The sequence below is a fragment of the Phoxinus phoxinus genome (genome assembly GCF_949152265.1).
Source record: "Phoxinus phoxinus genome assembly, chromosome: 2".
Taxonomy (NCBI): Eukaryota; Metazoa; Chordata; class Actinopteri; order Cypriniformes; family Leuciscidae; genus Phoxinus; species Phoxinus phoxinus.
In genome coordinates, this window is record NC_136877.1 from 28,586,717 (window position 1) to 28,614,651 (window position 27,935).

A 27,935-nucleotide genomic window follows, 5' to 3' on the forward strand; every position below is an offset into this window, starting at 1 on the left:
TCACACACGGAAAGATGTGACGGGATATAATACAGATCTAGAATTAATCACATTCTCAGTTTATTAGATTTATTCATAGAGCTGAGAGGCAACATTAACATATGACTCACTGTGTATTGTCATGTCTATTTCTGACATTCGAACACAGAATAGGTTCAGTAAAATAAAAGGACATTAGCCCCTTTCACACAGAGATTCCAGAAAATACACGGATAATGTGTCCCGGGATTTGTCCCGGGATCGTTTGATTTTGGTTCATTCACACTAGGCTACCAGTGATTTTCCGGGTTCTGTGAGTGCGTTCACACACATCCCGGTAAGATCCCGTAAAGACACGTGACGTCAGGATCATGAGACGTGTAACGTACGCGTCGAAAACATGTAGGCTACACATCGCGTACCGTTCCACAAAGCTGGCGAACGATCTCAGCTTCAGCGCGGATAGTAAGGAGCTCCCTGGTCTCTGCTTCGTTCCTTCTTTGATGATGACGGACACAAACTTTCTTTTATAGAGTTGTGCGATGGCACGTGTGTCATCACTACGACAAACCCCTTACGGCATTGATCCTGGCTTTTGTTCACACAGGGCGCATTCCAGGACTGATCCCGGCAATGTTACTAGGTCCCCAACCCGGGATCGATCCCGGCATCAATCCCAGGACGTGTTTGCATTCACACAGAAGGCACTCTGGCAATTTCGCGGCAATTTCCCAGGATCAACGCATTGTGTGAAAGGGAATTGGAATCGCTTTGAACTGCTATAGGTTACATGTTAAGAGCTGGTCATGAACATTCATATATAGCGCATGTCTTTTCAACCTCAAATCTGTGTTGAGATCCCATAAATATGTAAACACAACACTGGGGTTCGAAATATTCACAGCAAGCACAAAATAAATAACAATTTTCAGAATAGACTGTTTTTTTGGCCTCTGATAGCTAAAGTGATCTCATGAGGATGTTGACTGTTTTTTGACTGAATTGGAGTCAGCAAAACCAGTCAGCAAAAAATAAATAAAAAATAAAAGTAGCCTAACTTCATAACTCTGCAAATCAGCTGCATAGGGAAATATGGTTGTGCAGTTCTGACATTTACAAACTCACAAGTAGAAAAATGCTTTTTGAGCAGCCCTTCTGAACTGTTCATGCCATTGTTCGTGCCATTTTAGCAGTACGCAGAAAACTAAATGACTGCTATTATATGAAATGACAGAAAGAGACAAACAGATAAACAATTATATTAACCTTACAAAAAGGCTGCTTAATATGATTCTAACCACAACAACAGATGATGTTTTGAGTGCACGGCAGGCAGGTAATGTGAGGTAAACTAGTCAGAAACTGATGTTAGCTCATGGAGAAACTATTTGACTTGCTGTAGGTATGAGGAATGACAAGGCAGCATCACAGGTGTGGAAATATTTGCAAAAATCAATCAGGCAGAGAGCTGTAGTCTAAACCAGCCTGACACTGTCAGAACAAATCATTCTCACACAACACAGTTACAGCGCTTAAGAACAAGGTCAAGGTCACAGGGTTACATTTAAAGTGACTGTCAACTTTCTTTTAACTCAAAACGATACATCCACACACCGTAAACCTCTCAGTCAGGCTGAGGGAAAGCAAACTGCTGCTGGCAGCATGTGTGCAAAATGCCTGATCAAAGTCTATTCCTCGACGCAAACATACAGCACTAAAGACTTCCCCCATAGAACTAATTAAAAAACAGAAGTGAACAGAACTCTTCTCTGGAGCTCCTGCTGAGCTCACATTTTTGTTCCTTGCTTGACAGAACAGAGCAGAACAGAGGTGTTTCAGCTCGAGAGGTTTAAATGAAAGCGGGTGGGAAGGCTGGGCAGGGTGGGGGAGGTGATCATTATGCCAGGCGCCATGTTTCCAAGACACCACACAGAGGTATCATGGCAGGATGAGGAACTAGAAAGGTCTGAGGAATAGCATACTAAAAACAGTATATCAATGATAAGCACAACGATAGTGAACATGACAGGTTGTGCTTTCCAAAGAGCGCATTTTAATGTAGCAAAGCAACATGTCAATTTGTGAATAATGTGAAATGCCTGTTAACCCACCCACTATCATGATAATATCCAAACTTCCTAAAATCTGCTAAAATTCTTAACACAATTTCCAGCACCACTCTAACATGATAGATGTATAAGCACAAGACAGAGTTTTTTTTGTATTACTATTGTTGTTTAAAAATAGCCTGATTATTATCAAATCACAACTGATTGATTGTTGCTTGATTATTTGTTAGAACATGTTGATTTATTTAGTTTTCCTTAATTGGGACTTTTTCTTATTTTTGGGTAAAATAAAACCCATTTTTTGTTGGAAATCCTGTGTCCTTGTGCCTTACTACTTGGCTATATCTGACAACAACCATCCTCACAATTGAATTGATTACCAAAGAATCCATGATTTTTTGAAATCAGAATTACATTTATAACACATGCCATTCATTCAGAAGAGTCGAGTCTGTTAATTAGAATCAGACAATGACGGTGTTCAGCGTCTCCAAAGTGGAGTAAAACTCGGCAGAGGTCATCAGCGGAGTTGGTGGAGCGAGTGCAAGAAACAGCCAACTCATTAAGTAAATCCTCTCGTGGAGAGTAAAATGTCAGAGGCCTCAGAGGAACATTATGTAACTAATAAAGCTAATTTGGAGGATTGTGTGGCACGCTGCGCTTCGGTTGCCAAACGTTTCGCTAATGATGCTAACTTAATCGGATGGCTCATTTAATGCCACTGATTAGCAGACAGGACTAATGCCGCTGGTGACGAAGGAGCGTGGATAATAAAGAAACATGATGGGAAGAAAAGATGGAGAATGAGAACGGGGCAAAAATCTGTTTTGAACTTTTAAAATTCTAACTGATTTCCAGTCAATGACTTTTTCCACCTATACAGTGCCATTTAAAATTTTGGGGTCAGTATTTTGGAAATGTATAAACTACTATTATTGATATATATCTATATATATCTATATATATCTATATATCTATATATATATATATATATATAATTTAAATACTATTAAAATTTAAAATAACTTTCTATTTGAATATATTTTAAAATGTATGTAATTTATTCTTGTGATGGCAAAGATGAATTTTAAGGTGATGATCAGAAAGTTCAAAAGAACAGCAGTTATTTGAAATAGAAATCGTTTGTAACATTTTTTGTTTAAAATGATACGTCTGTCACTTTATCAATTTAATGCATTGTTGCTGAATAAAAGTATTTCTTAAAAAAAAAATATATATATATATATAAATTCTTAACTGACCCCAAACTTGTGAATGGTGTATAAACCCCTGAACTAAAAGATTCTCAGAATAAATCAAATTATTGCCACAAAGCAAAGTTTCCGAGTTTGAAAATGAAAAGAAAACCTTGTGACTCCCTGTATTGCTTTGGGATCATGAGTCATACTCCGTGCAGACATTCACTGTCACATTGAATCACGGTTTAAGGTATAAGAACAGTCTATCATTTGGAGGGAATCGCTGAAGGAAAACAGTAAGATCGAAAAATGTACAAAAGCATTTATGCGTCAAAGCAAGCACACATTATTATCCGAAGCCTTGAACATGTCCTTGACTGTTCTTTTTTGCTTTTTGATGGATCTCTTCTGAAGATAACCCACACTTTGACAGACATACTTGATTTCTGTGCTTGTGCAAAATCCTTCAGACCACCACTAGAGACACGGCGTGTTAGCATTACCATCAAGCATAATTTATGTGGAGTGGTGTCAAATATTCTCTGACTGGTCTTCCAGAAATTAGACACTGGCCATGACTGTCACCTTTAATAGACTCCCTGCATTTTAACCAGGCAATTCATCTTGTCCTAGTGATCTGACAATGGCATGCTCTTTGTTATTTAACTTTTTTTTTTTTTTGTGAATATTTGTTGTGTTTGAATTTTTCCAAATGGCATTTAAGCAAGAATTGTTTCGAATATTTTTTTCCTCCTGTGAAGTCACGACAAGTTCACCTCCTCCAGAGATCTGTTGCTAACATGAAATGTCAGATGAGAAAATGTCATTCACTGCAATAGATATGACAAAAACATCCAGTATAGTAAACCGTAACAGTAAAGTATTGTTTTTATAAGTCATCATGTATGCAAAGACATCTTGATTCAATACTCCAAACTAAATCAATCTCATTTGTATTGTTTGATGACACTTCAGCATCATTCACCATCTGCAGTTCCATATTCAGTGTCCAAAATACGTACAGTATTTTCCTAAATTAATTTGTGAAGTTGCTCAAATATGCTAATGATAAGCCTGGTAACTCAGAGGTTGTGTGGCAACTGCAGTACATTTTAGTACTTTCCAAATGTACAATGTAAATGCGATCAAAGGTAAACCAATCTTACATAAATCAAAAACATTTCCCCCACATTTGAAAATCTACAGCAGCGCAGCACTCATACAGCTCAAACAGTAGAACATGGTGCTAACAACCTCAAGGTCATAGGTTTGACCTCCAGGGAATGCATGAATTGATGAGACAGTGTGTTTACCTTGAATGCAAGTTAAGTGTCTGCCAAATGCATAAATGTAAACCAGTATGCTTGTACTCAAGAACATATGAACAAAAGTATGAATGCTTAAGCGACTGTTTTTCATCCGCACAAATGACTGTTAATTTCCATAACAGAAAGGACAGTCTGTAAATCTAAATATCTTGGCTACAAGTAAATCATCACCAGTGTAACAAAAAAAAGTGCACATGAATTCGGCCCATTGGATAGCAAAATTACAATTAATGTGACATTTCTTGAACACAACTTTGTGTCCAAAAAGTGTTTTATGAAGTATATTACAACAACAACAACAACAACTGATTAATTACTCATTCAAGGCCCCTGAATAAACAAAACTAATTAAATAGGGTCCAATATGTTTGCTGATTCATCTTTGCAATACTCCACACAGAATACCATTAAGAAACACAAAAATGTTAAAAGTAGGTTGTGAGGAGCCAGGTATCAGCACTCAATAGTGACTTAATATGTGAAGTGTTTACTCCAATGCTACAACAGTAAAAGGGGCTTCTTAGTTCTCCAGAATTTAAGAAACAAGATGCTCTGGTGCTGGATGATGGAAACAAAGGTATTTCTTTTTCTCTCACACACACACAAACACAGACACACACACACACAAATGTATTTACGCCGAATTCACCCATTTTAATGAAATGCAAATAACACAGTTATGTAGCTCACTGTGTTATTTATTCCTAAGCACTAAATCAAACATTCATTATTTTAATATGACATTCTGTTAATTAAAATACACAATTTTATGATATTTGATATGATATTCTTAACAAAAGGAAAATATTCCATTTGAACAGTCAAACAGAGAAAACAAAACAAAGAAAAACAATTGAAAGTACCCGACAGCCTCACAATTGCCTTCCACCTGTGATCATTAAAATCATTTTCTGGCTAAAACCCCAACAGTTAAAGCGTTCAAAGACTGAAAAGAACACTAAAGAGAATACCAAATTATAAATAAACACAACAAATGATGAAATTAAGAAAAAGTAATTTCCAAGTTTGTGAATGTCCCAGCAGGCTCTGTTGGCTCAAATATCAGAAAGTGGAAGCGAAACCAAACCACTCAGTTTAGTAAAGGTCGTCTATCAAAATTCTCCGCACGAACAAGGAGACTTCCGAGAGAAGCCGTAGAGCGGCCAAAAAGATCACTTTGAAGGTTCAGTAGCAGAGAATGGGAAAGCATGTCTGAATGCAATAAATAAAATAAAAATTAGTTGTAGTCAAAAGAGCGATTTTTTTTAGGCCAAATTACAGTGATCGGTGTAAAGTAAAACTAACACGTCATAAACTTCAAAATGCAGCTACTGTTTATGGATTTGTCGTAAACAGAAATAACGTCACAAAATACAAGAAAACACCCATATGAACCCGATGCTAGAACAAACTGTGGCAGATTAATAAATGCAAGTTATCCTATTACAATATTTCAATGGAGTGTATTAATCTAAACTCAAAGAAATGCCCACACCATTCAGAGATATACCTGAAATCCATTTGGTGGTTATTAAGCCACTGATTAATGTACACCCCTCATATTATACTGCCAGGGGGCAATTAATTTTCACTAATGCCGTCTCACTTACTATTATGAAAGGCTTTCATACGACTTTTATTGCACAGAGAGCAGGAAAAGATCACCAGACTCCATAACTCAAAATCTGTCACTATTTTAAGGCACATCATTCCCAGTAAATGGATTGTTTGTCATTTGGCTTTTCAGGAATCTGTGTGTTCAGATTAAATATTAGGTTAGTGCCATAAATTTGGTCAATCGAAAATATTGCTCTGCTTTTTTGTTTTGTTTGAAGAAACCATTTAAATGAATAGATCGCCTAAAATCTGATTGAGGGGCAGTTATAGCCAGTCCACATACCTACATCTGAGAGTCTTGAGTCTTTATTACCTGAAGAGGCCGAAATGCAAACCAACAGTTTGTGCAATCAGAAGGTTCACCTACCAAAACCCTGATGAACTTCCGGTAAACTTGAGATTTGCTCTGCAAGTCCGTCTGGCCAAGAGCCCATGCAAGCCCATTTCCAATTTTTCCAAATCGAGGCACCAATCACAAACGTTGAGGCGGGCTTTGCACGATGACGATCGCTCTGATTGGTTTCAGGTCTATCCAATTGCGCCCAGAGGCATTTGAGCGACGTCAGTTGGTGACGCCCCTTTGGAAATGGGCTGTGAATGAACCTTCCCCACCTAGACCCACTCTCAGTTACAACTGAGAAAGGGTCTGGTGTCAACCAGGCTAGTGATCCTTCAGAAATCATTCAAAAAGGCTGATTTGCTGCTCAAGTAACATTTCTTATTATCCTCAATGTTGTAAACAGTTGTGCTGATTGATTAAATTATGTGTGCGTGTGCATGCGTGTGCGTGCGTGCGTGTGTAAACCGTGATCATTTTTTTTTAATAACTTTCAGAATAGAAAGTTAAAGACCCACTGTGGTGAAACCCGCTGAGATTTTAATGTTGTCTAAATGTCTGGTGTGTGTGGATTTTTAGAAAGCAGCTGTCTGATGAACGGGAACGTGGTTTGTGTAACATTAGCAACACCTTATTAACTGTTTGATAACATAGTCAAGCCAAAGGCTAATCATGTCAATTACCATTACGTGTCCGACGTTGTAGATACAACAATTAGTTTAAATGTCATTTTGATTATCAAAGTTTTAAGGGATAAAATGATTGACTGCAGGGGGACTTTATAGAAACAGAATTTATTTATGTGATATAGAAATCATTTAATGATAATCTGCTTAATTTAAAGCATCCTCGCTGAATAAATCATTTAATTTCTTAACAAAAAATCATACTAAGCCTAAACATTTAAGTGTACATATAGACTATGAGTAAAGAAAAAGGAAAATAATGATAATTTCTTGGACTTCAAAGATTTAGACCATATTTTAGTGGTGTGGACAAGGGAGTATAAATGACCAGGTTGCGTTTATGACTGAGGTTTTCGTTCTATCCTTATCACACAGGCTATTTTTACCCAACAGCAGAGCTGAATCAGAGGGAAACATGGCTCAACAGTCATCGGAAGCCTTTAGGGATGATCTGTTTGGTTTGATTTTAGAAAAATATGCATCTATAATTTCAAAGACTCAGTGCTGCATAGGGGCCTGGTCAGCTGCCAGCGTGAGGCTGGGAACACAGAGATAATTCTGACTTGTGCAACTATTGAACAATTTGGTTAGATACAGACACAACCAAAGCACATAAACATTCTGAAACAAAATCATGCTACACTCGAAAAAATAAAGTTTCCAAAAGGGTGTTTTTCGAGCCAAACAAAAAAGAACCATTTTGGCTTCCAAAAAAAACATTCAGTGAAAGGTTTTCAGTGAAAAAACAACAACAATATTTTATTATATGCAAAGAACATTACAGAATAATAATTTTGCCCTATAAAAAACCTTTTGCACAATGAAAAGGTTCCATGGATGTTAGAGGTTCTTCATGGAACCACAGATGCCAATGAGAAACCTTAATTTATAAAAATGTTTGACTTCAAATATTGCACGCACGCACGCACGCACGCACGCACGCACGCACGCACGCACGCACGCACGCACGCACGCACGCACGCACGCACGCACGCACGCACGCACACACACACACACACACACACACACACACACACACACACACACACACACACACACACACACACACACACACACACACACACACACACACACACACACACACACACACACACACACACACACACGCGCCTGTGAGTACTGGGCAGCAGTGCTGTAATTGGGAGCATTTATCTAAATGACACCCTCATGAGGACCACTGGGACCAGGCTGAGAATTCAGCACACACCAGTGACATATTTTATTTCTACTCTCTTTCTCTCACTACACTTTTTTATTCCAGCATTAGATATAAAATATGACAGGAAACACAATAATTTTGTGAAAATTATAGCAACAAAACAACAAGTCAGTGAAATGGTTTAAAGATCATTATAATTGCATTTTAAATCAGAACCTGAAGTAACAGTAAATTTACATATATTTATGCAGATAGTATTAGAGTTTTTTCAAGTGATGTAAGTGAAGGAATCTATAAAACATAGTAATAATAACATTTATGAACTCACTCTAGGCTTCATCTAAGACAAATCTTTACAAAATCAAACGAATCATTAAAATAACATGATATATTGATTTATGGCCAGTAATAGGTAAGCTGGAGCTTTTTTATTTTTTACATTACAGAGAAATTGGTCAATAAAGCATACATATTTAAAGCCTGCTTGTATAATTTGAACTAGTTAAAAAGCATGAAGAACATGAAAATACAAACACTTGCAGATGGTTTGATTTTGAGAATGTACGCCACTTCACATTTAACATGTATTCTCTGCCTAAATATTCTTAATACATAATTTAAAAAAATATATAATTTCTTTATAAATCACAAAGAGAAAACGCATTTCACTGCCATTGTTGTAACTCACATGTGACAAATGAAATCTTAATATTAACCCTAAGAGTGTTTGTCCTCAGAGCAGTACTTTAATGCTTGCTTACTTACATGTGTCAATCAATCAATTCACAGTCCATCCAATGAGTAATTATGAGTAAAAGTTTTTTAGTGGAATGTTGTATTTGTTCTCTTTATTCTCTTTATATATTACATTATATCTCCTTAAGATGCTATTGATCTGTCAAGTAAACTCTTGTTCTGTGATACAACATAATTCTTCTTTTATCAGCTACCATAACCTTTAACATCACCTACTGCCCAATCCAACTAAATCTCTGTTTGCCTTATCTCAGAGAGGCTACTTGACCTTTGACCACCGATGGTGGATCTAAAAGACTATTTGTGTGCTACTAGGTTCAAGGGTCATTTCGCAAGGGAAAACTCCCCATCGGGGCATCACTGGACAGCTAGGAACCAATCTTTCAAATAAAGGAGACATGACAAGTTCAGCGGCAGATGGGAAAGCAGTTAACAGCAAGTCAAAGCTTTCGTGTTTCAGTTTGACGGATGCTTAGAAGGCAAGAGATACTTTATACTAACTGTGTGTGTTTGATTGTGTCCTTTGTTTATTTCCCTGGTAATTGTTTACGAGGAAGTACTCTGACACAAAGCTCTCTGTTTGCCTGAGGAATCCACAATGTATCATCAGTAACACTCCTCACAATTTATCTAATCTGAGAGGAAAACACGAACACCTAATGGGAACTAAGCTTAAGGAGCTCTGTTCAATCAAGCTGTGATAGAAACAAACAGAGCAAAAAATAAACTGGCTCAAAGAAATGGCTCATAAATATATCGTATCGAAAAGCTTTTTCACTTTTCCAATGCATGGGATCAACATGAATTCACAAATACAGTATCTAGAAATACAATACGATTCATCTGGTATCTCTCTGCCTTCTCTGTATGGTATCAAATACATTTTTGATAGCAAACATGACAGGTAAAAGTGTAATCATCCATATGATCCCCCCTGCCTCTGACATTTTGATGATGAATACATTTGTTGAGTATAAATATTATAAATGTGATTGACTAATGAATTGAAATGACATGGTCTTCATATCTACCCTGCATGCATCCACTGAACACTCTCAAGAAATGTGCCCTTTGAAACAGCCCAGCAGCTTCTTGTAGCCGTCCATTAGCTACTGCACATTATGGCATCCATTAACATTTAACAGTGCTGCCCATTTTGAAAACGGAGATTGCTGAAAGCATAGTTGGACTGAAAACCTCATTCTGTCACAAGCTTGTCTTTCATAAGTGTGAAATTTATTGGGTGTGATTTAAAAAGGCTGCTCATTTATGTAATTGCATCGAAAGCACACTTGCTTTTATACTGGACTCATAATGTCTAAATTTGCCGACAGCTGGCGCTTCTGGACTGTGTATGCGAAAGAGATAAAACAGTTTTTGGCCCATCATCAAACGTGCCATCATTTGATGTGAGCTTGTATTTATGTGGTAACACCATACACTAACAAAGCAAAGGACAACTGGATATAGGACTGAAATGGTGAAATTACCATTATTACTCACTCCAATAAGACACACTGGTATCAGCGTGGAGGAGAGGGCGAGAAAGAGAGAACACTTGCTGAGGGCTGACTATAATGTAAAACAGTCATCGTACACAAATCACAAATACACCAAATTAGGAGCATCTCTGTCTCTCGATGTCTGTCACACACACACACACACACACACACACACACACACACACGCACACACACGCGCACACACACACCTGAAGACCATAAACAATCCAATTAAGGGCCAAAGAGGATGTCTTTACCAGGTCTCTGTGTGTGTTCTTTCTGACAGAGCCCACATGTGACCAGACATTGCACATTGTCAACAGGCTGTTAGTTCGGAGACAAGTACATCTGTTCATCCCCTAGGGACTCTTGTCAAAATTTCACATTAGCGAAGCAGACACACATAAACAAACAAACAAACAAACACGTTTATTTAGTTATTTAAGTGAGGACATACTGTAGACTGCTAATGGTTCATACAAAGGAACATACATGTATATGTATGTATGTGTATATATACAAAATCATATATTATATTTCTGTCAGGACCCCTATCGTCATATATGATTGACAATTAGCATATAGTTTGGATTGGCGGTATGGTTCTGTTCTGGGCGAGAACTCCCTGCGCACCCATGCAGCCTAGCTGGAGGAGGGTAATTTGTCCTGAGAAATGCGATAGCTGCTGATAATACTGAAAGAGCTTATATATGTATACGGTGATAGGCGTCGTATTCCTAAAAGTAGATGTGGATCAGCTGATAGTCAGCTGATGCGAGCTTGATAAACGTGACCTGCCAGAACTAACGCTACGCTTGATATATATATATATATATTTTTTTTTTTTCAGATTTTGTTTAGTTCTGGGAATGAATTTGAAACAACACACATCAATAGCTGTCTGGTCTGCGAGTGAAAGCAACACAAAAAGGAAGAAATACATGTTTCTATCCATTAATGAAATTTATATGAAATGTATAAATATGAAGCCTCATTGAGGTTATCAATGTATTTGTGATGGTGGGGGTTAGCGGGTACACTTGACAGCTTGTCTGAGAGGGGCTTTTGAGAATCATTTACACATCTCCATCTAATTGAACGGATCTCTCTCTCTCTCTAGCACAAGAGACAGGTAATATAATCAGCAGTCCACTTTACATAATTGAAATACGTAGTCCCTGACTAGGAGAGAGGAGTGATCTATTTCACTTTCGTAATTTTTTTATCCGTCCTCAAAAGAACTGTGTTTTATCCTGAAACGCAACACATCAAGAGACTCACGGCTTCTTTGATTCTGATCTGAAACAAAGTAAACACTGAAGGAAAATGGCTTTGACTTACATCCTGTGCAATGACTATAGACCTAGTGAAAGTAGACGTTTTGTAAAGCTTGTTTTTGTAATATATTATAATGTTTTTATTTTTACCTAACCACCATTTAAGTTAATTACTGTTAAGTACACATAGCATGGTAACATTCTAGCTTTAACTGAAAAAGCTATATTGAAAATTATTTGCAGGGTGCAAATATTGCCCCTAATGAAAAAAGTTAGGTTCTGACATGGTGGTTCATCAAGTAGGTCAGTTGTTAATTCAGAAAACCACTGTGATGAATTCAGAGCTCTTGAAACCTTTTAGACTGATTAATTTAAAATAAACGGCCTTAAGAATCATTAACATGTGAACCAGACTACACTGTGCTTTATATTTGTGTCGTTGTTTTATTTTAGCCAACCCTGCCTTTTTAATTCACATTCAACTAATACTGCTAGCTTACAACTCGGACATGGCCAAAATATTTTTTATGTCAAGGCACTAGTGATTCTTGCTGTATAGGTAACACTGGGTTGGTCATATTAAGTACAAATTAGGATATTCAGTTGCTTTTTAGTCACACTGGTTTAACTGTTGTCTGTACAAGGTTTTTGTTTCCAAAAATGACCTCTACAATATCCACAAGAGATATTTGACTTCAGCTTTCACTTGACCAACAGTACTGCATCTGAGTGAGTGTGGGTGTGAATGTGAGTGTGAGTGTGAGTGTGTGTGTGTGTGTGTGTGTGTGTGTGTGTGTGTGTGTGTGTGTGTGTGTGTGTGTGTGTGTGTGTGTGTGTGTGTGTGAGAGAGAGAGTCTCTGATCCCTGGGGGTCTCTGTTAGCTAGCAGTCAAAGCAAGGCATCCATTAGAACTCACACACATTTATGTGTCAGGTTGGATTAGGCTTAGACAAGGGGTGACAGGAAGGTCACACACACACACACACACACCTTCACTATACTAGTAAGGAGATGTCATAGACGTCACGGTTTTTATATGGAACTGATAATACTTGCTAAACACTCTCACAAGCCAGTAAATCAAATATCAGTAGAAGCATACAGAAAGTCTTATTACACAAAAATCATGTTTTTATAAAAACAATTCCAGCCACACTCAGGCTGATGGCAAAAGACATAACAGAGAAGGGAACATATGTTTATCTCACTTCTCACAAGATTACAAATTGTACTTGCTGCTAAAGTTACTGTCCTTTATGTACAATACATATGGCAGTTAGCTGTACAATATGTTGTACAATAAGCAATATGGATCTGTTACACAGATAAGTCTTGAATGTAGATATTTCTGATAATGTTGAATCTTAAATCTAGATTAAAGACGCATCTCATAACCTTGTACTCCAGCTATATCAGATCCAATACATATAATTATTTTCCATTTGCTTTTCTGTTTTATCCCGGGATACCCATTCCGAGGTAACTAGAGTACGTCAGCTCCACTTTGGATCCTCTTATGAAGACTTCAGATGCCCCAACACCTGTGAAGAGACGGCGCCAGCTCCTGCGAGGACTTCAGATGACGCAAACTCTGAATCAACATGCACCTAACTCCAAATCAATCTGTTGTCAATTGCATTACCGGCAGAAATCTAAAACATTCCTAAAAGTTGACTTTAATATAAACATGGATATGATGTGTCAAGTCACCCGTTTACACAGCAGAAGTTCATTAAGTGCACTTTCTGTTGTTCCTGTCCACTTGAGCAGTGTTTTGGAAACGTAGCAGATGCTCCTTAAACTGTATGCCACAGTACCCTTGGGAAATCAGGTCAGATTTGATCAATCTCAAAGCACAGCACATGGTGAGCCAGGATCAGCAAGTAGAAAGGGAAGTTCATGTGTGACCTGATTAAATAAAAGTGAACCGAGAACAGACGTCTTCTCTCTGACTCTCTGACTCTGACTGATGCAACGTGCACAATAAAAAGTACGATTAGCCTTCTTTAAACATTGGTAGGAAACGATTTATGATGTTGCAAATAGCGAAATATTTTTTGCATGCAAACGATTAAAACTGTTAAAAACGAAACCGCAATATATATTTGAAATGAATGAAAAACTACAGTGTATATGTACATTTGTGTACATCTGTGTTTCTCTAGCTTTAAAGGAATAAATCCGACTATTTTTTTTTGTCCATACAGTGGAAGATAATGATCATTAAAACTGTTTGGTTGCCAGCATTCTTCAAAATATCTTCTTTTGTGTTCCACAGAAAAGTCATGCACAGCGAACATCGTGTGTATTTGAATGACAAAAATCTCGTATTGCGAGTCATTGACCTCTGCCAACCGGCAACGGTACTTTGCAAAATTAACTGCAATAGGTTATGATTGCCCTTATTTCATTAAAAACTGGGTCAATGACCCAACCAAATGGCCGGAGGAGTCGTTTCCAGACATATTTTGTTATCTGGTTGAATCTCCAGGTATGACATGTAGGCTACCGGTAGCTGTAGCGGTAACATTAGCATAACTCACTCAATCAACTTTCGTATATTATGAACTACTCCATAGGTTCACGCGTCATTACGTAGCGAATGGCCTCCTTTCTGGTTCTGTGTGTTTATTAGGAAGGATGTAGAACTTCAATTCATAATTTGTTTGTTTATTGGCGGTACAGAAAACGACACAGCAACTCTTCGGCATGATTGTCGCGTGTATTTCAATTAGCCAAGGCAATGTTTTCCCCCACGGGCTATATTCACATCACGTGACGGGGCGTTCCCGGGGGCGTTCCCAGACCAACCCTCTGTATGTATGTTGTGTGTTGTCCGCACACAACACGTCATTTTACTGACGACTGCTTCTCAAATCTCGGAGTTCAATGCAGGATTTGTAAAACGCTTGCTCTTGAAAGATGGGTCAGTATATTTTTTCTACCGGCTGTTTAAAACAGTTATTTGTTTTATATTGTGAAAGTTTCCGGCTAACTGGCTAACTCACATTATTACTGTCTTACTGAAATACTTCTGATGATCAGCTGTCGGCCACTAAAACTGTGTCTATTAATGCAGATTGTCTGTCGTTCTTACTACTTTGAGTAAAGAAGAAGAATGGAGCAAGATTTGTTTTTACAAACGTCTGTTACATCAGTCATTCACGTTAGTGCTGGGCAAACATATGCACCATTATTGATACAGTTCCCACATGTTCACCGGACTTGCACTCGGATTGATATGGTAAAATCGACGTCATCTTTACTGTCTATACAGTGTGTACAATCGCTGAGCTTTAGGAAGCATCCAGACAGACCTAACGTTCAGTTATGGTAATGGGGGTTAGCTTCCGACAGGCGCTGTAATGTAGACCAATCGTAACAGACTGGGTCATCTGGCCAATCAGAGCAGAGCAAGCTTACGGAAAGGAGTGATTTAGAGAGACTTATTCACCCATCGATTATAGCGGTAATAGCGGGAAGAACAGAACGTTTACAGAAACCGCTAAACAGACAGTGTACAGTCTATTGATGGGAAGCAGGTCCAGGCAGACTTTCCTGCATTTTAGAGGAATGGATTTAAACATGGTTATATGTGTTAATCGTAGCTGAAAATACTACACTTATATTGGTAGCTAAAAGCATAAATTCAAATTAGTCACAATATTTAATAAACTAACATGCCAAGGCCGGGGGATGTGTACATGTGTGGGCGTTCCTGTTCTGGTGAACGCAGATTCTGTGTGGGCCTGATGGGAAGGAAAGAATAATTACAGAATAATATAAATGAGGATGATGCTTTATTTATCATTATTCCCGTCAGTCATGATGGTGATGTTTGTAGATCAGCTGCTGGGTTCTCATGTATTAATATAACATACAAACAGAGACTTAGATTGCTGTTTGCCTCGCAGAGATGAAATCTAACAAAAACCCCAGGGCCAGATGGCCTGAGGGGTAATTTATGGAATAGCCCATTCATTTCCTGTCACTGAAATTGAATTCTGCTATAGTTCCCAGTTTCTTAATTTCAGGATGTTCGAGTGTGAGATCTTACTACATTATTCATTGTTAGAAAAGCAACATGTTTTGCATTTCTCTGTTTTTAGGTTTGTTTTGTTTTACATTTTTAAATTGATATAATGTCAAAAGTATCAAAAACGTGTGGGCTATGTCTTGCCACAACGCCAGAAATCAACTGTATCTATGCACTTATAACTGAACACATCATGGCTAATAGATATGAAAGAGACAAATAACACACTTAAAAATGAAACCACAGTGTCAATATGGAGCTTGAAGGAATGAAGAAGAAAAAAACAGCCAATCACATTAGCTACATCATTGCCTGTATTTTCTTGTTTTTTGATCAACAGATAAAAAGACAAATGTGTCTTGTGGGAATTCCCTAATAGTCTAACGAGGGCCATTAAGAAAGACATATTCTTATATCTCTTCTACGAAGTGATACGAGCTGTTGGGTAGAGTTTTCCGATGGTCCCCCTCTACTTCTCTAATGACTCTCATCCAAATGTCTTACTGTTTTCATGAATTCACAATTCAATAACTCCATGGTTCATAAGCAAAAGCCATAAGCCATATTTCTCACTTTAATTTGACACCTCCTACTTAAACTACCTAAATTTCATATTCCCTACACAACAGTGGGAGCTCACTTTGGCACATATCCAGTTTATCGTCTTCAGCTCCTCTCTCTCACTCACCCATCGTTTCTCTGATTTAACATGACATATATTGATTTATATTTAACACAATTCATTGTAATTGGCACTTTAAATAATTTCAATTACGTTTTCAACACATTCTCTATGAGTTTAGGCTTAATGAGACGTATTAAATGCTGCCAAAGTCAGCAACATTCAGCAAACAGTGGAGAGATAAATTCAATAAGTGGCGGGATAAAATTAGTCTTTATTCGATTTTCGTTTATAAATATTACATCAGTAGAATCTTAAACAAATAAAACCTGCTGTTACGAATTTCTACTATGCAAGATTCATCACCCTTACTCCACTTCAGGGAAATTCTGTCTTTATTATCTTAATGGTGTTCTTCTGTCACTGTCCTTGCATGGAAAAGTGCAGCCTAAAAATTCTTAGAAATGTTTTTTTGTTTTCCTCAAAATGAAGACACATACAGGTCTGGAGCGATGTGAGGGTTATTAAATAATGACATAATTTGCATTTTTAGGTGAACTAATCCTTTCAGTGCTGAAATACAATTCCAAATAGAACAGGGATTACAGAAATGACAGCAAATTAGAGAACCGTAAAATGGGCCAGCAACTGGACTCACAGCATACCTGTGCATACACTATGATGGTGAGTAATGCCATCAGTCACACTCTGAGCCAGCAGGTATCAATTACTCAATTAAAACAGCCAGCATCTCCCCTCCCCACCGGGACGCAGTGGTCAACAGCAACACAGCGGCCTCGTTCACTGGCCTCCTCTCAGCTACCAGCAGGACACAACAAAGCTATCTGCTAAGGGGATTAGCGGTATGGCAGTGTGCGGCCTATTTGCTGAGTGTGCCCGTACAGTGTGTCTGGAAATTATGATTAAATATAGAATCACATGGACAGAGTGCTCTTCTTCGGATGTTATAATATTTTCATAATAATAAGAGGATAACACGTTTGATGCTGTGGGTGTAGAACACAGACTGGCCCTGTATGTAATGCATACTGAATATACCACAGCCATCTGTGAATTCTTAGGTTTATTTATAGTAATGACTGTCATGTGTATGAAGTAAGGAATAATTAACGATGGGCCATAATTGAATTAATAAAAAAATAATCCACACTCGAGGTGGTAATTCGGCCAGGATGCGAATTGGAGCGGCCGCTGTCCCTCGGGTGTGCATTATTGAGGGGGGGATGGGGAGACAGAAAGCTCTCGGTTTTCATCAAAATATCTTCATTCGTGTTCTGAAGATAAACAAAGGTCTTACGGATTGGGAATAATGACAGACATTTCATTTTTGTGTGAACTATCCCTTTATGATATAAAAATAAAAATTATTATGAAATGCTAGTGTTTTATCTTCATTAGGTAACTGTTTGTTGAAGAAATCGGCAGTATTTCACTGTTCTTTTTGCACACATTGCTGTTTTTTTAGTTTACTTGGAGAAAGTTTGAGCAGAAAGGAGAAAAACATAAATTGAAACAAGTTGAGACAGTACCTAAAATACCAGAAAACCACTCCAAATTTTCATTTTCAAAAGTCATTAGCAACGCAATAAACCGAGCATGGGAGACAGATACAGTCAATCTATTCTCTCCCTCTACATGCCATTACAGCTCAGTACGATTAAATCATCTTACAGTTTAAGGACTAATTAACTTAATATGCCCACATGTTACAACATTAACCACATTATGTGATAGGCCTGTTATGCTGAAGTGAAACCCTGATTGTTTTCTGGATGGGTAACTCAGTAATCATGTGGTCTGTCTTCCTCTTGGTTCTCAGCTGCCTAAACTGCTTGTGATGCCGGAATTCAATGCCTGAACCTGGACGCCTGTGAGTTATTCACGACGAAAGTCAAGGTCTCCTTGGGTCTGTATTCATATCTTCATTGGTTTGCCTTGCCACATACACCCAGACAAGCTGAATCATCAGAAGGCAGCACGCAGCGCTTGATAAGACCAGCTAAACCAAATATTCCCGAAGTCTAGGGAGCATATAGCAGGCTGCAGAATTTACAATAAATTCAATGAAAATATGTGCCCCATAGGTAAAAAATACCAGTTGAAAGTTTTAAAAGTTTTACATGCAATATCTCTTTAGTTTCCTTCTACCTGCATTGTACATTGTGTATCTTCCTCAACAGCATTAAGAAGTAATGAAAACATTTTAATGAATGTGTGCCTTGTTGGTGTTCATTTATGGTGTGGTCAATCTGATTTCCATGTTAGGCCCCAAACTGACTGTCTGTTGTTCAGAGTGCCAGCACATTCAGAACAACCAGCTATAGCGAGAGAGCAGCACACTTGGCTCTCTCTAGGACTTCCTATACTACAGAACTTCCGCAGGACTGTTCATTCCCCTCAACCCATGGGCTTCTATGGTGTGAAGTGTGGGATAGTGGGGGTGAAAGGAAATGAGTGAGGAGGAGGCGGCCAGGGGCTTGGCAAAGATTGACAGCATCTGTGTTGGCCACTTTTGCTTTAATTAAGAAGCCTCTTCAATGCTTTCAGTGTGGATTTCTTCCCAAATCTCCATTTCCTTCCCCATCCCTGTCTTTCTATTAAAGGGGTCATGACATGAGAAACCAAATTTGCCTTGATCTTTTGGTATATAAGAGGTCTTTGTACCATTAAAACGTCCTGCAAGTTTCATAGCTTAAGACTTCCTCCCCATTATAAACGAATCATTTATTTAATCAAGATCTAAATACAGCTCGTTCTGGATCCATGGTAAGAAGTGACGTCACGGTACGAAGTGACGTACCAGCGTTTGCATATAGACCGCCTCCAGCACAAGACAACTACGCTTAAAGCGCAAGGCAACTACGCTCATTTCGTATCGTCGCACCCGCGCGCCTCTTAAGTGTTCAGTCGACGGACAGCGAGTGGGTCTGTGTACAGGGAAATTACGATGCCACGCAGATGTGCTGTTCCTGGCTGTGGACAAACAACATCTTTGAATATGCTGCGAAAGATCCAGACGTCAGGGAAAAATGGATGCACTTTATTTTTTGCGGACGTCTCAGTCACGGCAGTGTTAGTTTAAGCGTTTGTTTGAAGGATGACTGTTTTGAGAAAAAATCCCAAAATGATGCTGGCTTTGCCAGAAAACTGTTGCTCAAAGATAAGTCCGTGCCGACTATTCTGGGCTCAACAACGACGACGCAAACTGTAAGTAATGTATTTAAAACTTTAAACTACTTTTTAAATACGCTGAATCCGCAAATGTTCTGGCTGGGGGCGTTAATAATTGATGCATAGGCACTGACGTTAGCCAATCATAACAGTGGGCGTTAACAATGAACTCTTAAAGGGGAAACACCCCCAAAACAGACTGTTTGAATCAGAGGATGAGAAACAGGGTGGGAAAAGGTCATAAATCACTACATTTTAAAAGTTTTTTGTAAAAAAAAACGATAGTAATACTATAATTGCACCTAAGGGAACATAATAATAATAAATAAAAAAAACCATGTCATGACCCCTTTAATGTGCTGGGGCTTGGAATGAAATTGTGAAGGATCACAAGAGGTCATCCACACCATTGTTTAAGGGGGAGATGGTTTGGTAACACTTTCTTTTACATTGTCATTGTTACATATGTTTTATGTAGTTACTATAGTAATAACTAAATTACATGCAACAAACTCTTAACAAAACCAAATCCTAATCCTAACCCTTTAGTAAGTATATGAAGTTACTTAATATTACTCAGTACATAAATGTATAATTACAGTGTAACAGTGACACCTTAAAATAAAGTGCATGTAACTGAAAGTTTTGCTGGGTTCTAAACCATTCAAGTCGTTTACAGAATCGGAGCGAGCGTTGCTGTATGAAACAGCAAACTCTCTATGGTATTGCGGTTGTATGATAAGTAAGTATTTTCTCAGAGAAATTTAAATTAGCTATTATATATTAATCTCTTTTTACTTGTTCATTTCAATTACAGTATACAGGCTGTGACTCATTTATTATCTTATGTACTATATTATGCTATGTTTGCAGTATAATTAGTCAAATTGAGCTCATATGTATAACAGAGACCAAATGATCTCTTTGAACATTAATATCCAACCCCATTTCACTCACAATTTCATATGAATTCGAATGAATTGATATGAAAATGTATGATTTTTAGGGGGAGGACTAAGCATGATGGATCCACCATAAACCTAATCCTCAGTGGGGCATAAGCAAATTGTATGAAAATTTGATGAGATCATACAAATGAATGCAAATTTACCCCCAAAATGTAAAATAGTCACGAATTGCCATGACATTATTGGTAATTTCACAATTGCTACATTCAGAATAGAATATTGACACATCCACTGTGGTGGGCCAGGTTCCAGAGCTTGATGCACAATACGGTGATGTATATAATAAATAAAAAAATCCTCTCACTTTCAACTGCTTTTCCCCCCTCCCATCAAATTTATGTAAATATTTATATGAGCAAAAAAGATTTAACAATTGAGACAAACTAAAGACTTTTCACAGACATTTGACGAACAGAAGTGTGTGTGTGTGTGTGTGTGTGTGTGGGGGGGGTTGCTCAATATAGAATAATGATATATAAAGTCACAATTGCGAGTGTTCTTAAAAGTGTTCAAGCTAATCCTTAAATGCATTAATGTTACGCCAAGCATTATTACACATTCGGGGTCTTTAGCGACCCGGATCTATATCTAACACGGATGGAAATCTATACCTGTTGCGATAATATAAAACTCTCCTGATATTACAGTAGTAATTACAAAACAATAAAATAAAGCATATTTTGTTACCTTTTGGATTTTTATACAATCATCCCCGTCCTCGCTCATTTCCCAGTAAATTCAGCATCTGGCTCATATTCGCGATCTCAAACATATTCTCAAAAATATTATTTTCGGTATCTTCAAAATCGATATTTTGATTGCTGACCGCTTCTCCACCATCAAGTGACAGTGACACTAATATCTGATTGCGTTGAGTTCTTGCTCTGCAGTAAATCGATGAGCCATTTTAAGTTTTGCTGATGATTGTTCCTATTCAATTATTGTTGTGCAGAAAAAATATATACTTACACTTTTACACACCTGGGGTCGTTAGTGACCCTGTAATTTTTTTTACAAAACATGACTGGGAAAAAAGGCATTCTTTTATAAACAAAAAATCTTATTTTATTGTTTATAATAAATTGATTGAGGAATACTAAAAGGTTGATGTCTAACTTAAAAAAAATATTGAGGAGGAGGGTAGTGACTGACAACAGATAGCCTATGCGTTTAAGGGTTAAAAGTAGTTCAACTTGTTATTATTCTAACGTTATTTTTGTAACTTGTTAGGGACCGGTTCACACAGCATGCAATGTCTTAGTTACGTTGTCAATTACAATTGTCCAAAAATAAATGATGTAACTGGTACGTTGTGTGTTAGCTGGGAAGGATTTGCATGCAGGCATGATGTTCAATCCATTCATCAAAACCAGTGTCCATCTGCTTTATTCACATTTCATGTTAGTATTTTGTATTTACCATGGTAACTGTAGTTTCCGTAATCTTAACCTCAATTCTATATTTTTGATGATTGTGGAGGCTCATACCAACTTACTAACTTTATTTTATTGACAAAAAACTAGTTTGGGATTGCTATTTAATAGCCTTATTTTATAATCAGGGGTGCACATAACTGGTACGCAGGTACGCATGCCCGACAAAAATCAGGAATGCGTAATGCCACTTGTGTTACGCGCCTTTGCGTACTGTCGCCAAAATGCAACCTAGGCAGTGTTAATTAAATTTTTTCACAGATGAAAACGAGACGATAACTAAATAAAAACCTTGTTTTAAATGACGACCACTATGACGAATAAAAACTAGATGGAAATGTAAGGGAGGGACGATTGGGGAAGTGAACCAGTCAGAACTGATTTGCGTTTGTGGAAGATGCGCACATTTGAATTGTAACGTGCTGATCTACCGAGTCGGCATGCGCTTCATGCATGTCTCAAATCGTTAAAAAATGTAAACGTCTGGGAGAAAGAGAAGAGCAGACATATGGATAGATCTGAATAAGAGTGACGACGCGAAAGACAGCTTTATTCGGTATGTTTTTCTCTGCGAACACACACACACACACACACGACCCGAAGCGTGCAGCCCCGCACATAGACGCTGCGCGCAAGGACTGAATCGAGCTCTCTTTCGCGTCTGAATGGACAAATACACACAACATTATGTCTAAATGTCCGTTTTGGAGAGTATTTACGTAAACACAGTCGGTTATGTCTTTACAGAACGTACCGTGCATCAGTGCAATTGGATCTGCACACTCTTAAAGTGACAGTGCGTAATAAACCTAATGCCTTCTGTACACTTAATATTGATCAAACAACAAAATAAAAAGAGAAAATCCACTGCTCTTTAATATCTTTAATAAGGATTAATTATATTTAATTTATACAAATACATATATCTGAACAATCAAATAACACTTCAAATACATTTTTTTCTATCATTTTAGGTCGTTCTTTTCACGCTGATGTAAATTTAAGTGTTCGTTTATTTTTATTCTATAAGTTTGGTTTTAGTTAGTTATTTTATGCTATAAAAATGGAAATGTGACGTTATGATTGACAGCTGTGGCCACGCTACGGGGTGAGTACCAAACACCATCTCCTGGTCCTCACCTGAGTAACTCACTGAAAAAGTTATGTGCACCCCTGTTTATAATACTGTTTATTCATCAGTGTTAGAGATATTCAGTTTATGTGTATGTTAAGTAAAGTGGGACAGTACTTCTGTGTGTGTGTGTGTTAACCATTTTTGAGAAATAAGTTAAAATGCCTAAAAAGTGTGGGTCGCAGCTTACTGACCCTGGGGAAATGTGGGTCCTAGCCAAACCAATTGAGAACCACTGCTTTAAATATATCAAAAAGAGAAATAAGTTGTATATATAGGCAACACTTAAGCCACAATTAAAAATGTCTTTTGATTATGTAATAAAAAAGTTGATTTTTTTTCTTTAAATAAAGATGGCACCTGATATACACCTTATAATTTGTGTAATATATTAGTGTGACTTAAACGTCCACCTTTAAAAAAAACAAAAAAAAACACTGTTGTTGTGCTATGCCACATTTAAACACCATGAATTTGTCCTTTTTGATTGCACAAGCCTCCATCATGTTGTGTACAAGTGTGTGTAGGTGTTGGCCTTAAAGACAGCAAGAGAAGGAGTGAGAGAACGAGATCATAGCAAAGTGAGCTTTCTGCGTCTGTGCCTGAAGCTAGGCCGCTGTCCAAGTACACGGTGTTCGTCAGCACAACAAGGTTTCTTCACATTCAGAACCTCTATAAAAATGTTTTCTTTTTCTCAAATAGTTCTCAACGGAAAAAAAATCTAATTCTATCACAGAAGTTGTTCGGCTTTGTATCTCTAGGGCGGTTGACTATGTTTTACATTGTTCTTTTTAAACAAAAACCAGTCCGAGACAGCATGTCATTATACAAGAGACCAGCACAGCGCATGCACTGAAGTTAAACCAAGGATTTCTTTCGGTTGACCACCCTGCCGGGCTGAATCAATGAGCTCCAGCAGAGGTGTTTGATAAAAGCCTGGCAAACACTTTCACAGCATTGATGGGCTTGTCTGCCAAGCACCTTTGCCAAACACACACACAGAGACACACACGCAGCAGGTTGTCTGTTGGAAATGAAGAGAGATGGATAGTCTCTCTGTGGTTTGTCATGTTGTGTGACTGTATATCCTCAGAGCTCCCCACTGAGCCTACAGCACCATGGTAAACTCGCATCTGAAACGTGCTGAATACTCACTCTTTGGCATTACTTGTGCCTGTGTGTGAGAGCTTGTATTCAAAGCCAGACCTGTGTGAGATCACTCAAATCAGAGCACAACATAGCCTTAAACTGAACGATGGCTAGTAGTGCACTTCATGAGATAGTATGATAACAGTTTTTTTGAAACCTGTAAAACGTGTGCACAACAGAAACATGGTCTGGTGAGATCGGAGTAATCTGGTATGAAATAAATTGTTACGGTCAGTGGTGAGCATGTGTGTGGTCAGAGAGCGGGCCAAGGAAATGAAGGAATGTATTATTCATGTCGAGAGGAGAGAGAAGATGAAAAGCAGTGGGGATTGATGAAAAGAAATAAAAGTGTGTGCATATGCATATCTAAGCAGCTGCAGACACATGTCTACACCACAAAGACATGCCTGAAAGATCTTCTCTTAATCACCTGTCAGAAACGTCTTTATGGTTCTGCTTTAAAGCACTTAACCTGCACAAACCTACAGATCATTTCAGACGCAGCAGGGCAAGATCCAGAGAACTACAACTCCCGCGTGTCCTGTAATTACTGAGGCTCTGTCAGCAACATTTAGCCCCTGAGCTGTGAGGTCCAGTCACTTCAGCAACAAAAAGAGAGGGTGAAATCCTGCTGGTGTTGAGCCAAGCGCTTTAACTGGAGAGGGTAAATAGGAAAACTTGAAAAAAAGCTTGAAAAAGCGTCATTGTTTTTAAAGCTCTAAAAGCATTCACAGTTTTCTCAACAGCAAATTGAGAACAATTCGGTGGAGACACTTGTTTTTTCACTCTCTCTTCCTCTTTATACTACCCTATGCATTTCTCAGAGCTGCAGCTGCCTATAATTTAGTTCAGGCCTGTTTATCGTCACTGAAGGAATGTCCACAGAAATGTGAAACTCTCTCCAGATGGCAACGCGTTTGACTCCATTCAGCTAGTTCGAAAACCATTCACATTCCAGATTTACATGTCTTTTACTCTCTCCTTTCTCATTTTACACACACACACACACACACACACACACACACACACACACACACACACACACACACACACACACACACACACACACACACACACACACACACACACACACACACACACACACACACACACACACACACCTTAGTAAACTGCATGGCACACATACTGTACGTACATTAATTTATGCACATATTCAAAGCAGTTCATATGCTCACATAATCTTTCAGTTAGACAATGTTCACACCAGGGTCAGAAAGTAACTAGAGCTCTGGGCAAAAATGCCACTGAAAGGGACAAAAAGATCTCTGATTATTTCAAATGTAGGAGCATATCAACCTCATTGTGAAACACAAAGTGTTTTTGGGTTATATTTTTTACTAATTTATGAGCATTTATGAAAAAGCATTTTATTAAAAGCATTTATTTGAGCATTTATACTAATATATGATATGACACTGTTCTAGCTTTGAGTTTATACTGTCTACTGACTGGCAGCTGTCATATGAGTGTTGTTGAATGTGGTAATGATGTACTTTTTCTTGAAATGGACTGTTCATAATTGCCCAGATTGAGGATTTATTGCAACCTATTGATACAGCTTAAGTATCTTAACTTAAATGGCAAACTGCATGTTTCTATATAAGGTTAAAAATATGCCACTATTACGGAAAAAATATGTCTTTAAAAATCTATTAAAGGGGGCAAATATGACCCAGTAATTAAAAAGTTAATTTTCACAGCTATATCTTAAAGGGGTTATGACATGAGATATCAAATTTGGCTTTATCTTTTGACATATAAGAGATCTTTTTGGACCATTAAAACTTTCAGAGCTTAAAACATCCTCCTCATTATAAACGAAGCATTTATTTAATCAAACTCCAGATATGGCTCGTTTGGATATTGTGGGATTTGTGACGACACACAAGCAAATACATTTATATATGATTGCCTCCAAAACAAGACATCAACAGTTTTACATCATTGCACCATAGGCCCCACCCATTGGCATTCAGTCACTTAACGGCTGACTGCCTACACTGGATGTCCTAGTTTGTGAACCCTTAGTTGTAGGAACCTTTGTAAGTACTGGAGTCTAGAGAGCCTGTTTTTCCTTGGGTTTGATTGAAAATTGGAGTCTCAGTTGAGCATTTATAATGGCGCGGCTAGCACTTTGCCTAGTCCCCTTATACTTTCTTGTGATCTGCAACAAAGGAAGGCTCTGCGTCTTCTGGTCTCTGGACTCCAACAGGAAGTGGTCTGTTCGCCTTGAGCAAACCTCTCCTGTTGTATGGAGAGACCAATTCATATTACAGGTTTTACAATGGTTGTAGCTACCCTTAGCTGTTAGCTCCCATTGGGCATTTAGGATGAGCATGGAGTAGAACCTTCCCGGTTATGGGCAAGGTCTTCCGCTCCCTGTAATGAGCTTGTTCTGACTTCAGCATCACTCCCCTATAGACAGTGACATTGAGTGGTATGGTTCTATGTAAGCCTTCTTGGTAGAACTGTCTTTAAGGTGAACTGTTGTTAGGCCTCCTCTAGACAGTCATCCTGTTGAGACCTCTGTTTCCCTGAGCTCCGCTTAGATAACAGTATCGAGTTGTCAGGCTTTTCTGTAAGCCTCCTTGGTAAGCCGTCCTTAGTGTAGAATGTAGTTAGACTTCCTTGGTGAGGTGGTCTTTTAGCGTAGAGCGAAGTTAGGCTTTCTTTCACCTAGAGTTGTTATGCTGAAGCCTCAACTCTGAGAGCTCTGCGTAGGTTGTGAACTAGCTTGAGGCTCTCTTTTGAGCCTCACTGGTTAACTGTCTTCAAGGTGGGCGTTGCTAGGCTTCCTCTCGCTCTAGAGATTCGTCCTGCTGAGGCCTCTGCCAGGCCCTGAGCACCCCCTCAGCATGGCGGAGTGGGTATTTCTCCCCATAAGCGTCCTAATAAGAGAACGTCTCATGTTACGAATGTAACCATGGATCCCTGAGAAGCGGAACAAGACACTGAATCTCACTGCCATACTTCGGGTATCCCTGCCCACGTCTCCTTCTGACAAAAGAAGTTGTTGACAGACACCCTTTACTACAGACACTCTTTTATACTCTGGTCACACCGGTAGGGACGTCATAGGCTGTTACCAGCCAATGTTATTGTCATGTTTAAACACGTGCATGCTTCAGACACCGGTCACGCCAGAGGCATTCCCTATAAGCGTCCTAGGACACAGTGTCTCGTTCCCCATCACAGGGAACCATGGTTACATTCGTAACCGGAGACATTTTCTGCATATTTTTATTTTATAATATAATATACTTTACTAACATTATATATGAATCTATTTAAATAATAAAATCCATGTCATGACCCCTTTAAACCAACATTTTAACTGATATTTCACTTGATTAGATCATATCGGTCTTTGTCTCTGAGAACAATCTATCAGACTCTCCGTGTCTATCTGTCATGCCTCACACCCTGTTGTTTCCACTGCAACAGAAACAGCA

General features: G+C 38.3%; 1 protein-coding gene across 13 annotated transcripts in view; it reads right to left on the reverse strand.

Moving 5' to 3' along the window:
- The window catches only part of sorcs2 (sortilin-related VPS10 domain containing receptor 2), a 189,217-nt gene that overhangs the window by 76,620 nt on the left and 84,662 nt on the right, over window positions 1-27,935 (reverse strand). The gene's annotated exons all lie outside the window — the stretch shown is intronic.